The sequence below is a fragment of the Pleurodeles waltl genome, chromosome 7 (assembly GCF_031143425.1).
Source record: "Pleurodeles waltl isolate 20211129_DDA chromosome 7, aPleWal1.hap1.20221129, whole genome shotgun sequence".
In the NCBI taxonomy this organism is placed as follows: domain Eukaryota; kingdom Metazoa; phylum Chordata; class Amphibia; order Caudata; family Salamandridae; genus Pleurodeles; species Pleurodeles waltl.
In genome coordinates, this window is record NC_090446.1 from 1,045,012,802 (window position 1) to 1,045,029,182 (window position 16,381).

At 46.3% G+C, this 16,381-nt stretch overlaps 1 protein-coding gene across 8 annotated transcripts in view; it reads right to left on the reverse strand.

Moving 5' to 3' along the window:
- HELZ (helicase with zinc finger) overlaps positions 1-16,381 on the reverse strand; it is a 1,413,339-nt gene that overhangs the window by 465,455 nt on the left and 931,503 nt on the right. The gene's annotated exons all lie outside the window — the stretch shown is intronic.

The window sequence follows — 16,381 nt, forward strand, 5'->3', positions numbered from 1 at the left end:
AGGATCAGTTCTTCTTTCTCCCTTTCAAATAGAGGAAGTGTAGGCAATCAATTCATGACACCACCTGACCCCTTAAAGCACAGGATGGATGATAGTCGTGATATGCTACCGTCAACATATAGAATTATAGATGAGTAACAGTGAATTATGGGATTCTTTTTCACCAAGGGGTTTTGAGTGACAGTTCCAGTTGTCTATGCTGTCACTCAAAACATTGAGGTGAAAAAATGTCCCTGTAATTCGCTTTTCACCCATCTATAATTTTATGTTATGAATGGACCCCCAAAATCATCTGCCACTGCTTTCAAACTGCTTCACAGTGGCAGAGGAGTAATGGGGAGCCATACATAACATGGTCTCTCCTCCTTGACCCAAACGTGGAAAAAAAGAAACTCACCTGCCACCCTCAACCATCCCACCATCTGTGCCTTCTTCCCCCTCCTGCAGCTGTGCTTTCTGCTTTCAGTCAAAGCATACAAGTAATACTGCACTCACAGGCTCATAGAGAGCCCTGCCAGGTTTGCCTGGAAGGCCTTTATGACATAACAACAACAGTGGGTAATGAGTTTTGATATCAACAGTTGCTACCTCATAGCAGTTAGGTACCAGATTTAGAATCTCGTGTAAACAAAAAACAATTACTGTGGAGGCCATGCATAACATAGAATTATAAATGGGTAACACTGAATTACGGTGACATTTTTCAACAAAGGGTGCTGAGTGACATAAAATAGACAACAAGAGCAAAGCTCAAGTTGTCTATGATGTCACTCAGAAACCAGAGGTGAAAAATATCGTTGTAATTTACTTTTTATCTATCTATAATGTTGTGTTATGTATGGCCCCCAAAATAATATGCTCTGCTTTGTACTACTACGCAATGTGAAGAGAAGTAATCAATGAACATTTATAACATGGTCTTTATTATGTATCCTTGTCCAAAAGGTAAAATAGATAACATGACATCTTTGACCAACCACTGCTTTCCTTCACTCTGTTGCAGATGTGCTTTCTGCTATCATTCAAACTAGACTAGCACACCTGCGTTGACAGGCTCTCAGAGAGCTCTGTCAGCCTTGCCTGGAAGGCCTTTATGACACTGCAACAATTGCGAACAAGTTTTATCAACTCTTGCTATGTCACAGCAGTGAGTTTTAACTTTTGGAAACTGAAATGAACTATAGTGGTTCTCTTTGTGAGCCATATATAAAGTGCTAAAATAAAATCAAGAAAACAGACAAATGCCAATCAATACCTAGGAGGAGTCACTTACCTTGTCACACAAAATTCACACCAATTTGCTCCCAAGCTGACATTATCAACCTACTTGCAAGGTACTGCATTCAGTTACGCTAAACCTTCTCTCCTCCCTGTCCTCCTACTTCCACCCCAACCCTAGACAACTCCAACCAGCACAGGATCCCAACTATCTCCTGTAGGAAAGTGCCCCTTTTGGCATGGTTACCCCCCCACACACACGTTCTTCCTGGTATTGATGCTAACTCGAATACGTGTGTGCTGGGATCCTGCTAACTAGGCCCCAGCACCAGTGTTCTTTCCCTAAAATGTACCATTGTTTCCACAATTGGCACACCCCTGGCACACAGCTAAGTCCCTTGTAATAGGTACCAGTGGTACCAAGGGCTCTGTGACCAGGAAGGGTCCCTAAGGGCTGCATGTATTGTTCCAACATAAGGGACCCCTCACCAAGCATATGCACACTGCTACAGCAGATTGTGTGTCCTGGTGGGAAGAAAAAGGTAAAGTCGACATGGCATCCCTTCCAGGGTGCCATGCTCACAAACCACTGCCTGTGGCATAGGTAAGCCACCCCTCTAGTAGGCCTCATCATTACAAACTCCACAGCTCCATAATGGCTTTACTGAATGCTGGGAAGTTTGGTAACAAACTTCTCAGCACAATAAACCCACACTGTCAGTGTTGAATTTATTGTACAGTGCACACAGATAGCATATTAGAGATACCCCCTATATTTTACGCAACCCATTAGTGCAGGGCTGACCAGTCTTTGCCAGCCTGCCACCAACAGACAAGTTTCTGACCCCAAGGGGTGGGAGCCTTTGTGCTCTCTGAGGCCAGAAACAAAGCTTACCCTGGGTGGAGGTGCTTTACACCTCACCCTGCAGGAACTGTAACACCTGCTCGTGAGCCTCAAAGGCTCAGGCCTCCTGTTACAGTGCCCCAGGGCACTCCAGCTAGTGGATACGCCTGCCCTTTGGACCGAGCCCCACTTTTGGCGGAAGGTCCGGTGGTAAAATTAGGAAAAACAAGGAGTGACCACTTCAGCTGGGACCACCCCTAAGGTGTCCAGAGCTGAAGTGACCCACCCTCCCCCACCTCCTTGCACAATCCTCCATCTTGGTTTGGAAGAGAAGGACCAATAGGGATAGGAATGTGTCCCCGGCCCCAAAAGAAGTTGGCACAGGAAGGGTGTAGCCACCCTCAGGGCCAGTAGCCATTGGCTACGGCCCTCTGAACCCTGTGACTCCCCTAAATCTAATATTTAGGGGCACCCCTGAACCTAATTCATCAGATTCCTGGACACTTCAAGAACAATGACTGCTAAGCCAACCCCCAGCAGAGAAGACTACAGACAACAACTGACTTGGCCCCAGCCCACCAGCCTGTCTGAAGCTTCAAGACTCCTACTACCAAAAAGCAACGCATCCTGCAGGAACAGCGACCTCTACAAACCCCCAGAGGACTGCCTGCCCAGCAGAGGACCAAGATTTTCCGAGGACAGTGGCTTTGTCCAGAAGAAACCTCCAAAAGGAATCCAGAACCGCCCTAGATCCATAAGCCCTGCTCACTCTGCAACCAATGCCCACAGCTCGAATCCAGGTGGCCCACCGGGTCCATAGAAGGTCCCCATGCGATTCAGACCTCGAGTACACCCTGGGCTGACTCATCCTGACCAACACAACTACGCCTGCACCCTGAATCAGGAGGCCCTCCCTGACCACAACTGGATCCGACGAAGACTCCTGACGCCTAAGGAGATCCCTGCACCCGCAGTCCCCTTCCCTTGGAGAATCTGACCGATAGTCGAGCAACATTCATTGGGCTGCTCTCCTGCCTGTACAGCCTTTGGTTTCTCCGAACCGACCACCTGAAAATAAGCCTGCAGCTTCTTTTCTGACCCCCGTGTGTCCCCCCCATTGAGAAGCATTGGGCGGCCAGCTCTGTGTTTGCACCTTGCCCCTCCTGTGCAGCTGAGGGTGTGTGTTGGTATGAACATAGCCCCCTTCCCTAACCCTCGGAGCTGACGTAAACCCTCCAGGCCTGTGTGCTACTTACCTGCAATCTGCTTTCTACTGAGCACTCCCCAGTCCTCCTAGGAATCCACTGCAAATCCAACGCCAACTTTGGCCTCTGCACCCAGCCGGCCCCGTGTTGGTGGTGCGCTCAACCTAAACTTTGACCTGTGAACATCACTAACCCCCCAAGACTGGAATCATAAGCTGTTTATTTACCGGTTAACTATGCTAACACTACCCCTCCCCCACCAACTCTACAGACTCTTACGAAAATTGCACTGTGTCGACTTTTGAAATAGAAAAGTGTTACTTTGTTTTTTGCAGATAAACCAGTTTACAACTAAGTGCATTTGACACATATGCTTCATACCTATTGACAACTGTACTTACCCGCAACAAAGATTTTCTGGTTCTAGTAATAAAGTAACAAAATATATTTTTGCTAAACGAAAACAATTATCCTGGATTTAGTCATTGAGTGGGAGTCTCATTTCTTGGCTCTGTGTGTACAACAAATGCTTTGCATCTGATAAGCCTAACTGCTTGACCACACTACCACAAAAGAGAACATTAGTATCATCTACTTTAGCCTCTGTTAAGCCTCTGGGGAACCACTGGACTCTGTACACACCATACCTCATTTTAGTATAGTATATACAGAGCCAGCTTCTTACATCTCCTCCATCTGATTCAAACATATCACATTCACCCAGTTGTGTATGACAGTATCTCATCTAATCTAAACTTGTTTCTTTAAATACTGGCAATTGAAGTGCAGAGTGGATAATGTGATAATTAGGATTAGTAGGAACAAAGAAATGGACTGACACGTTTTTTTTTAATTGTTGATAATATTTCAGTCTACTTCTTACAGCACACTTCAGTACATTTTGAGCCTGAGATTTTGATGCAGCAGCAAATAAAGTTTGTTTTTGTTTAAATCTGCAGTAGAAACGCAATAGCATCTTAAACATTTCTTATGCATATAGTGAGCCACAACAAGTTATATAGGCTGATTTCGTCTCTTTGCCACGTACACATTAGGAAAAAATGACAGTGACCAATATGGTCTTTGAAGCCAAGATAAAACTAAGAAGACCTCTCCAGTTGGAACAGACCAGAAATCTACCACAAACCCTGATAAGGTGGACACAGTCCTCTTATTTATCAATTTCCCATGCCTAATTGATGTAAATAGAGCACAGAACACAGATAACCCATATTTCCATTATCTAATAGGAATGCTTTCCTGTCCCTCTCTCCTTGCTCTACATTTCATTTTTAGCACAGATATGGTGGGAAGAGATAAATGTTCTCTGCATCTCTAGTTGGGCCTAGGCTAAGGTTCTCAACAAGGTGCTACATTATCTGAGGGGGTTGCACACCACATGCTTGCCTTTCTTCCGCTTATTAGCCTCTGTCTCAGACTATGGGGACAAGCAAGTCTGCATTTTGTAAGGTATTTTGAACATTATTTCTGAGAAGCTTGAAAGGAAGTGGCTCTTGCCCCTGCTACTGCATCTTGACTTAACGCCAACAGCTATGAACAAGACATTTACACTACATTATCAGCATAATACTTTCTATGCTTGTTTTTACAGTAGTAAGAAAACATATTCAAGGGGAAGACCCCATCCTCAAACATCCATTTATCATAGTGCCTGAAGTGAGACTTCACACCTGTTTCTGGTGCAAGGGTCAACATCCTCCTCCGTGTTCTCAATTTTCCCAGTTGTGTATGACAGTATCTCATCTAATCTAAACTTGTTTCTTTAAATACTGGCAATTGAAGTGCAGAGTGGATAATGTGATAATTAGGATTAGTAGGAACAAAGAAATGGACTGACACGTTTTTTTTTAATTGTTGATAATATTTCAGTCTACTTCTTACAGCACACTTCAGTACATTTTGAGTCTGAGATTTTGATGCAGCAGCAAATTAAGTTTGTTTTTGTTTAAATCTGCAGTAGAAACGCAATAGCATCTTAAACATTTCTTATGCATATAGTGAGCCACAACAAGTTATATAGGCTGATTTAGTCTCTTTGCCACGTACACATTAGGAAAAAATGACAGTGACCAATATATTTTTAAGTTGTTTTAAAGACATTTGACCACTGGCTTTTAAATGTGGAATGCTGGCATGGAAAAGAACCCAGGCACACACTTCATGATGGTAGAAGAGCCACTCAGCCAGTTTAGTCTTACCATTTCTTGATGATGCTACTTAATCTCCAACAATGTTTTTGCTTACACGTGTTACCTGGCATTTTGCAATGATAACTATAAAATATTTGGCCATGACCTTGCTACACCACTACAACTAGCCGGAGTTTAAATACCTTTACCATCTTTGAACTAAATAAATACAATGTTCTGCCTATTTCCTATTTTATTCTCCTCCTGCATTATGTGCGGATCATAAATAGAAAATAGACGTTAAATTTCCTGATTGATATGCAAACAGAAGCTGAATGTTTACAAGTGTTTACTTTACACATCTTATCCTACTGCATCATGAAGGCTAGCAGTGCATATTAAAAAAAAGAAAAATAATTCTGGCTGCCTCTCTGTCTCCCTCATGCAGCTAGGACAGCTGGGAGGAGGGGGACTGAGGGGAGGCCATGTCTTGGAATCATCTTCAGGTCAGCAAGGTGAGAAGCTTTGCTGCATACACTGATGACCGCATCAATCCTGACTGAGTCTGACCTGTGCTGCCTTGAAAGTCTGAAGGCTGCATTCATGACGTGCTGATATAGGGCACGTACAGTCAAATAGCATGGAAGCAGCATTTATTATTTTAAATGCAAGTGACACCAGAATAGAACACATTTATTGCGGTTGTTTTATCAGAACTTGTGGATATAGCGCTTTTTAGCTAATTTTGTGCAAATATTGTGATTCGCGAAATCACAATTTCCTGGTGGGTCTGCTCAATGCAATCTTGACCTTAATCCTGACAGACAGCTGGTTCAACAACACATACAACACCACCTATGATCTTCTACTTCTACTTCCTTCAAACTGTTCAGCCATCACAAAGCACTGAGTAGGTAGAGTCGGGCCAGTAACACAGTCATCTGCAGAGATTCACTGCAATGCAAGAATACCCCAAATGGCCCTTCTCCAGGTTTTAATGGCTCACCCTGGACCAAAGTGCTCAAAACAGCTCTCCCTTCATAATAAATGCAATCTACCACCCACCAAGTAGTAACATGGCCTTTAATGAAGAATGCATGCACCTCATTACAGACCAAAGTACCCAAAGCAGTAAAGTATTATTTCTGGAAGACTTCAATCTTCACTGGGACACCCCAGAAGACTCTACAGTGAACCACTTTGCCTCCACACTCCTCAACAATGATATGATCCAATATAATCTTAAGCCAACAAGCACTAAAAGGCACCATACTAGGCCTAGTAATTGCCAAAGATGATGTGCTCTCAGTGGATGATCCTACCCTGGAAGACTGGTCTGATTAGGCCCTTATTACCTTCACCCTATGACTCTTTCACACTATGATAATTGGGGAACTGATATAAGCAACTACCTGGTACAGAGACACCAGAAAAACAGCCATCACTACTCTTAGCAACACTGCTCAGAAGATACTTCCCTCCATTGGCTGCACCCCATTAATGTTGCAACCTCCCACAGCATTGGATGCCTCTCAGATGCACTTAATGTTGCAGCTCCACTCCAAAGCAAAAAGCAACGACCTAAACCATCAGCACCATGGTTCAACAAGGCCCTTTATGAGTAAAGGAAAGCCTTTTGAATTTTCAAAAAGATATGGAGATTTTTGCCTTCTGCCACTAACCTCACTTGCTTCAGAAATTCTAGGTCCCCACACACACACACACACAAAATATAATTTTTGGGAGAAATCCAATCACTAAGTCCCTGCAGGACTCAGCCAAGAACCGCCCAAAGAAACTCTTTGACCAGCTCAAAACACCCCATAACTCCTCCACACACATCCTTCAAATGTGAAGACCCACCATCAAAAGCAGAGGACTTTCGACATTTCTTTGACTCCAAAGTTTAACTGCTACTACATCACAATATCTATCCTACCTCTTCCCTCGCACGCAAATACAAAAAGACTAGGCAACTATTTAATTCCATTACAGTGGAAGAATTACTCAAGATTATCATAAAACAAAACCGTCTAACTAATTTGTAGACCCAATCTCTGGTGACATTGCCAAAGATTATACTGACATGCTTCCCAACTGGACAAAAGCGGTGAATCAATCTCTCAGCCAAGGAACATTTCCTGACTATTTCAAAACTGGACAATTCACCCCTTACCTAAAAAGAAACCCTATGCAGATACTGATGACCTCAACAACTATCGCCTGATCTCCAACCTCGCTTTCCTCCCACAAATCACTGAAAGATGTGTAGCAGAGCAATTCAACCAACACATCAAAGACTACGACCACCTAGACAAATTCTAAACTAGTTTCAATCTGGGCTGCAGCACAGAAACCTCTCTATTAGAAGTGGTCAATGATGCTTCTCAAATTGAAGATTCAGACAACCCTTGCCTATCAGCTTCGACATGGTCAAAAAACCACACACTCCTAGAACACTCAAAAATCGAATAGGCATTGATGGCATGGTACCCAAATGCTCAGCTTCCTTCCTGATGTGCAAGTCGCAGAAAGTTAAAATTTATGACTATCTCGCCTCAATGGTTACGTTGACCAAGGGGCTCCCCAAGGGTCATACGGTACCCAAATCTATACAATCAATACACTGAGCCACTTGGAGTTGTTCTTAAAAAGTCATGAGAACTCTTCTATCACCAATATGCAGACTTATGTATCTAAATGTTTCCTCACAAAACTATATCTCACATCTCAACACCACCTTAAACTCTATTCATGACTGGATGACCTCTCATCAACTATAGCTAAACTTTTCTACAACTGAAATTGTCCTAATCTCCCCTTTGAAATCAACTCTTCCGCTGCAGTCCTGAATAGACCCAGACTATTTCCTTAACAATAACCCCATCATTTTTTACAGTGACAAGCCTGTGGAAGTCATCCTTGACAAAAGACTAAACCTGCACTCTCAAATCAGCACCCTGGGCAAAAATGCACACACACTCTCTCCAACTAAAGGAATGTCAGCAATGCACCTTCACTAACAGGGAAAACGGATTGAACTCCATCTTGAGCAATGGATCAGATGAACGAGTTACTTACCTTCGGTAACGACTTTTCTGGTGGATACATTAGCTACCTGTGGATTCCTCACCTAATGAATACTCCCATGGCGCCAGCATTCGACGGAAATCTTCTTACTAGTCTCTGCACGTCGACGAGGACGTCACTCTAGCCCACGCGACGCCGTCTGACGTCATACAGGCAATAAGAGGTCCTCGACGACGTGCGGACGTCAGTACCAATCATTTTTTACGTGCATGAGAACAACCAGGCAATGCAATGAAAGAGCAAGGCAACATCCCATTATATTGTAAAAATACACAACATTGCATGAATAACTGTAAATCTTTTATATATATATATATATAACTCTCTCTTTTTTTAAAAATATATACACACATCAAGTATATACACAAAGATATATACATATATACATATATATAAATATATTATATACAACATCTATTGCACCCTCAAAGACCAAGAGGAGCGCACTCCAGGATTACTTGGAAAGACCAGAAAGGCAACGGGGAGGCGGGTGGGACCGTGAGGAATCCACAGGTAGCTAATGTATCCACCAGAAAAGTCGTTACCGAAGGTAAGTAACTCGTTCTTCTGATGGATACAACTACCTGTGGATTCCTCACCTAATGAATAGAGTCCCAAAGCAGTACCACGCCCGGTGGTGGGTGCCTAAATGGTCAAACCAAGAAATCCTGCAGCACTGACCGTGCAAAATGGCCATCTCTTCTAACCTCAGAATCCAAACAGTAATGTTTTGCAAAAGTGTGAAGGGACGACCAAGTTGCGGCCTTGCAGATGTCAACCACAGGAACACCCCTGGCCAAGGCCGAAGTGGCCGACTTAGCTCTGGTGGAATGAGCTCTAATGCCCTCAGGAGGATCCTTCTTTGCCAAAGAGTAACAGATTTTAATGCAAAGAACAACCCACCTGGATAGTGTTCTCTTGTGGACTGCCTTTCCTCTCCTCTTGCCCACGTATCCAATAAACAGCTGATCCTCCAGCCTGAAATCCTTTGTTCTATCAATAAAGAAGCTCAACGCTCTCTTTGGGTCCAGACGGTGCAGTCTTTCTTCCTCTTTGGAAGGATGAGGCGGAGGATAGAACGTGGACAAAGTAATTGCCTGAGCCAAATGGAAGGGTGAAACAACCTTCGGGAGGAAAGCAGCCTTGGTCCTCAACACCACCTTATCCCCATAAAAAGTTGTATAAGGGGGCTTTACTGATAAGGCCTGCAACTCACTCACTCTCCTTGCTGATGTTATAGCTATCAGGAAGACTGTTTTTAAAACCAAATACCTTAAGGGGCAAGAATGCATAGGTTCAAAAGGGGACCCCATAAGGAAAGTCAAGACCAAGGACAAATCCCATTGCGGCATAACGAATGGTTTTGGAGGATATTTATTTAGAAGACCTTTCAGGAATCTGATAACAATAGGGGATTTAAATAAAGATGGTTGGTCTGGAAGACATATGAAGGCTGACAAGGCCGATAAATAACCCTTAATGGTAGCCACTGCACAACCTTTCTGCGCTAGAGACAGAGCAAAAGACAAAACGTCCGATAGATGAGCATGCAAAGGATCAATCTGCCTCTCTCCACACCACGCAACAAATTTAGACCATCTATTAGCGTAGATAGATTTAGTGGAGTGTCGCCTGGCCGCTAATATAACATCCACTACCTCAGGCGGGAGAGAGAAGGAACTCAGGTTGCCCCGTTCAATCTCCAGGCATGTAGGTGCAGACTCTGGAGGTTGGGGTGTAGAACCTGCCCCTGCGACTGCGAGAGGAGGTCTGCCCTGAAAGGGAGATGGAGCGGAGGGCACATTGAGAGTTGGAGAAGGTCGGAGTACCATACCCTCCTTGGCCAATCCGGAGCTATTAGGATGACTAGAGCCCGGTCCTGGCGAATCTTCCTTAATACTCGAGGAATCAAGGGTATGGGAGGAAACGCGTAAAGCAACTGGCCGCACCAGGTTATTTGAAACGCGTCCCCCAACGCTCCCTGCATCGGATACTGGAGGCTGCAGAATAACGGACAATGCGCGTTCTCTCGAATGGCAAACAGATCTACCCGAGGAAACCCCCACCTCTGGAAGATTAAACGGACTTGATCTGGATGGAGACGTCACTCGTGGTCTGCCGAGAATTGGCGACTGAGACTGTCCGCACGCACGTTCAAGACTCCGGCCAGATGGTTTGCTATCAAGCAAATCTGATGGTCCTTTGCCCAGGACCATAGTCGAAGAGCTTCTCTGCAGAGAAGGTACGACCCCACTCCTCCCTGCTTGTTTATGTACCACATCGTGGTAGTATTGTCCGTTAGGACCTGTACCGACTGACCACGAAGGGAAGGGAGGAAGGCCTTGAGAGCCAGACGTACAGCCCGTAACTCTAACAGATTGATGTGAAACATCTGTTCCTCTGGAGACCAAAGACCTTTGATCTCCAGATCCCCCAGATGAGCTCCCCACCCTAGAGTGGAAGCATCCGTTATGACTGTGGCCACTGGTGGCGACTGCTGGAACGGCTTTCCTTGTGAAAGATTGTTGCTTGCAATCCACCACTTCAAATCCACAGCAGCATCTCTGGAGATCTTGACAGTACTCTCTAGATCCCCTTTGTGTTGAGACCACTGCCTTCGGAGGCACCACTGAAGAGCCCTCATGTGCCAGCGAGCATGCGTGACCAACAGAATGCAGGAGGCAAACAGACCGAGCAGACGAAGGACCTTGAGGACTGGAACTACCGCTCCATTTCGAAACATTGGAACCAAATCCTGAATATCTTGAATCCGCTGAGGCGGAGGAAAGGCCTGACCCAATGTTGTATCCAGTACTGCCCCTATGAACAGGAGGCGCTGAGAGGGCTCTAGGTGAGATTTGGGCTCGTTCACCGAAAAACCCAGGTCGAACAACAACTGGGTTGTTGACTGCAGATGATGCGACACAAGCTCCGGGGACTTGGCTTTGATCAACCAGTCGTCCAAGTAAGGGAATACTGCTATCCCCTTCCTTCTGAGTTCTGCCGCAACCACCGACATCACCTTCGTGAAGACTCGAGGTGCTGAAGTAAGACCAAACGGAAGGACCGCAAACTGATAGTGTTGCGATCCCACCACAAACCGGAGATACTTCCTGTGTGACTTGAGTATTGGGATATGAAAGTAAGCATCCTGCAAGTCGACAGACACCATCCAGTCTTCCTTGTTCAACGCCAAAAGCACCTGTGCTAGGGTCAGCATCTTGAATTTTTCCTGCTTGAGGAACCAATTCAAGATCCTCAGGTCCAGAATTGGTCTCAAACGACCATCCTTCTTGGGAATCAGGAAATACCTTGAGTAACATCCTCGACCCCTTTCCTGCTCTGGGACCAACTCCACCGCGCCCTTGGAAAGGAGGGCTTGTACCTCCTGTTCTAGCAACAGGAGGTGTTCTTCTGCACAATAAGAAGGGCGGGGCGGGATGAGGGGCGGGAACTCCCGAAAGGGAAGGGTGTAGCCTTTTCCCACAATACTGAGAACCCAAGTGTCCGTTGTAACAGTCTTCCATTTGGTGAGAAAATGCTGTAATCTTCCCCCTACAGGAGAGGAGTGAGTGGGAAATGGTGGAAGCCTAAGGCTGCTTCCCCTGCTGCACCCCGCCAGAGGATGAGGAAGAGGCAGAGTGCTGCTGAGAGGCTCCTCTGGTGCGGACCCTACCTCTCCCCCTAAAAGATCTATAGGGATGGGAAGAGGCAGGTTGCTGATATCTTCCCCGAAAGGAAGAGGAGGAAGAGCCACGCCCAAATCCACGAAACCTCCTGAAAAATCTGGTAGAGGCCATGGAAGAAGGAGCTTGGAGCCCTAACGACTTAGCCGTGGCCCTGCTTTCCTTAAAACGTTCCAAGGCCGAATCAGCCTTGGCTCCAAACAGTTTGTCCCCATCAAACGGGAGATCCAACAATGTGGACTGTACATCTGCAGAAAAGCCCGAGTTACGGAGCCAGGCCTGTCTCCTTGCCACCACAGTTGTGCCCATTGCTCTGGCTACCGAGTCGGTGGTATCCAGTCCCGTCTGGATAATCTGGGTCGCAGCAGCCTGGGCATTTGAGACAAGATCCAAAAGACCCTGGGGAAGCTCTGTAAACGATGAGGAAATGTCATCCATCAGAGCATGAATATACCTCCCCAGGATACAGGTTGCATTGGTGGCTTTTAACGCCAGACTGCAGGACGAAAACATTTTCTTCGACTGCGCCTCTAGCTTCTTTGAATCTCTGTCCCCAGGCACCGTCGGGAAAGAACCAGGCGCTGACTTGGCTGAACAGGAGGCCTGCACCACCAAGCTCTCCGGCGTAGGGTGCCTAGATAGAAACCCAGGGTCAGTCGGAGCCGCCCGATACCTCCTGGCCATGGCTCTGTGAACTGCTGGGGAAGATGCCGGCCTCTTCCACACCTCTATCACCGGATCCAGCAGAGCGTCATTAAATGGCAACAGAGGCTCCGCCGCAGCTGAGGCCGGATGTAGCACCTCTGTTAAAAGGTTTTGTTTAGCCTCCACCACCGGCAAAGGCAGGTCCAAAAAACTAGCTGCCTTCCGTACCACTGCATGAAAGGAAGCAGCCTCCTCAGTATACTCCCCCGGGGACGAAAGATCCCACTCAGGGGAAGTGTCCAGCTCACTGGCCGACTCCAGTCCACGCAGCCCATCACCCGAGTCCTCTAGCTCTCCTTCCTCCAGGGCTCGTTGGTACTCCTGCTCTTCTAATACACGGAGAGCACGTCTCCTGGAATGAAGTCGCTGTTCAATACGCGGAGTCGACAATGCCTCCGCCGAAGTCGAAGATCGGCGCCGATCTTCAGAAGCCACCGACGCCGCGTCCGGCGCCACAGGTAACTTCGGCACCGAAAAAAGAGCAGCTGAAGCGGATGGACCCACCGGAGTCACAGGCCGAAATCCCGACTTCGACGGGATGGAAATCCCCGGGGCCAATCCTTCTGAAGCCACCGGAGCGGCCACCGGCGCCGACACTGGCGCCGAGCCCACGTTCCCAAAAGGGAGAAAGGGCATAAAGGGTGCCGGCCGAAGAGGCGCAGGATCACCCAAAGAAAAGGCCAAAGGCCCAGCCGGAGCACCCCCTGGAGCCATCTGTTGGAAGATGGCATACATCGCATTCAAGAATGCGGAACTATCGGCTCCAGGGGTGGGAAAAGCCAGATACTGAGGTGCCTGTCTCGGAGGCGACCCCGACGCCGGCCTCGGCGTCTGCGCCGGAGAAAACACCTGAGGCTCCAATACCTCAATCACCGACGCCTGTCCAGGTGAAGTCGGAGACGCCGGAGAGGGCAACGGCGTCGAAGGATGCGGCGTAACCGTGGGACTGATCTCCCATGTCCTTCGGCGCCGATCCGAAGACCTGGAACGAGTCTCCTTCGAATGACGCCGAGATTCTCTACGGCGCCGGGAGTCTCGATGACGCCGATGTCTCGGAGAAGAAGACTTCTTGTGATGCTTCTCCTTCGATTTAGCCATAAACAGCTTCCCCTCACGTTCCTTGAGGGCCTTTGGATTCATGTGCTGGCATGAATCACAAGTCGAGACGTCGTGGTCGGAGCTCAAACACCAAAGGCAATCGGAATGAGGATCCGTCACCGACATCTTGCCTCCACACTCACGACAAGGCTTAAATCCAGACTTTCTCTGCGACATTATTACCACAGCGAAAGACTACGCAGCAAAAATACACTGTAACCAAAAAAGTAACAGTTGCTCCCTCGAAGATAACCGTTTCGAATGCACGGAAAAAAGGGAACTGACGTCCGCACGTCGTCGAGGACCTCTTATTGCCTGTATGACGTCAGACGGCGTCGCGTGGGCTAGAGTGACGTCCTCGTCGACGTGCAGAGACTAGTAAGAAGATTTCCGTCGAATGCTGGCGCCATGGGAGTATTCATCAGGTGAGGAATCCACAGGTAGTTGTATCCATCAGAATAGAGGCTTTCAAAATGGAACCCACTGCCTAGTGTTGTTCTGAGTCACTTTTACCCACACAATGCATCTATCACACAGGACACAAACACACAAAACAAACACTTGATATATTAGCACTATGATCCAGGTGACCGCCTAGAAGCGGAACTTTACATGAGTGGGCCAATCGGCCTCTACTCAAGTGAAGATAGAAAGGTCAGTCACATATATGGATTCACAAAATGCAGCCACCATTGCTCTACATACTAAACGTATGGCAAAGACAGAAGTCGCCATTGTAAGTAAAATGCAGGCACGCTTACTAGGCCTCTCCAGGTCAAAAGAAATTTCCAACACGTCATTCTAGTCAAGGGACAGGCCTAAGCCTCTATGCACACACAAGATCGTTAGGCTAGGCCACAATTAAAAACTAGAATATAAATACTTGCAGTCTGGCACTCAGGACAGGGGAACAGGACTGTACACCACACAAGCTATTTTCCTATCCCAAGTGATACATATTTACACAGATTCCTCACCTCAATTTATGAATGAGTTCCAAAGGAATAATGCTGGTTATCCGAGAAAGGCAAGCAACACATCTTGGGAGAAGTGCGCATCATTGCATGCATGAGACAGTAGTGTTTGGCAAAATAATGCAAAAACGACGATGAAGCCGACTGGCCTATAGCAACAACTAGGATGCCCCTGGAAAGAATTTTGGAGGCAGCCATGGCCTTAGTGAAGTGAACATAAATGTCCTTTGAAGGGTCTCTCTTGGTGAGGGGTTAGCATATTTTGATACCAAAGACGGCCCCAGGAGAAGGGGTATGTTTGGTCTTTGCCTTACGTTGCCCTTCTTAACTCAGGCAAAGCAAAGTAATACCTGATCATCCACTGTGTCATGACAAGCAAGGCTACGTAGCAAGAGGTCCAGTCAATTAATTCACTCCTCATCCATGATCCAGTGTGGAGAAAGAAAGAAAGATGGAAGGGTGATTGACTGACCTATATGAAAATGAAGTAACCACCTTGGGTAAGGAGTATGAGCATATGCAAAGAGTCAACTTATCTGGAGAGAAAATTGTAAATAATGGACATAATGATAGTGCCTGAAGTTGTCTGATACAATCAGGGTTAATAAGTTGAATGTGCACTGTGCAAAGGTTCAAACAGGGATGTCAGGCTAGGCAAAACAAGACTCATGTAGGAACAATAATCAAGTGGGATGGAACAAACCAGCAAACTTAAAAAAAATACATGAACAGCAATCTAAACAGGGAAGTCTGTTCAGGTAAACACATGAACGCAGAGAGAAGAGCCAGATATCTCTTAACTGCTGCCACCACTAGACTCTTCCCTGCAAGGGATAACACAAATTGCAAGATGTCAGCAAGGCAAGACTTAAAGGAGTTGATCCTTTCCAACTTGCACCACTTGGCAAACCTATATCAGAGACATGAGTACATGAATCTGGTGGTGTGGTTGCTGACTGCCAATATGACGTCTGCTACTTCATCAGGAAGACAAAAGGACTCTAACTGGCACTGCAGCTGCAGTGTTTAGGGACTAGGGCGGAAAAAACGACCATCCTGTTGGAGAGCAATTTTACCTTGTACACAAGAGGACAAGTTTAGAGTGCTAGCACATGGGTGGCATACCACATACTCTGAGCCCAGTCTGTGGTGATCACAATTGCAGAAACCTGGCTCTCTATATAGTGCACTAAAATGAAGTACACTGAGCAGAGTCCAGTGGACCCTAGATTAGTTTTACAAAGGCAAAAGGAGGCAGGGCTAATGCTCTATTTGGGGTAGAGTAGGCAAGCAGCTAGGCTTACCAGAAGGTAGTGCTAAACATCTGTTGTACTCATAGAGAATCAATTCAAGACCAATTTAGGAAAATATATTTTTTTATATATATGTTTCAAACCCAAGAGCTTCGTAA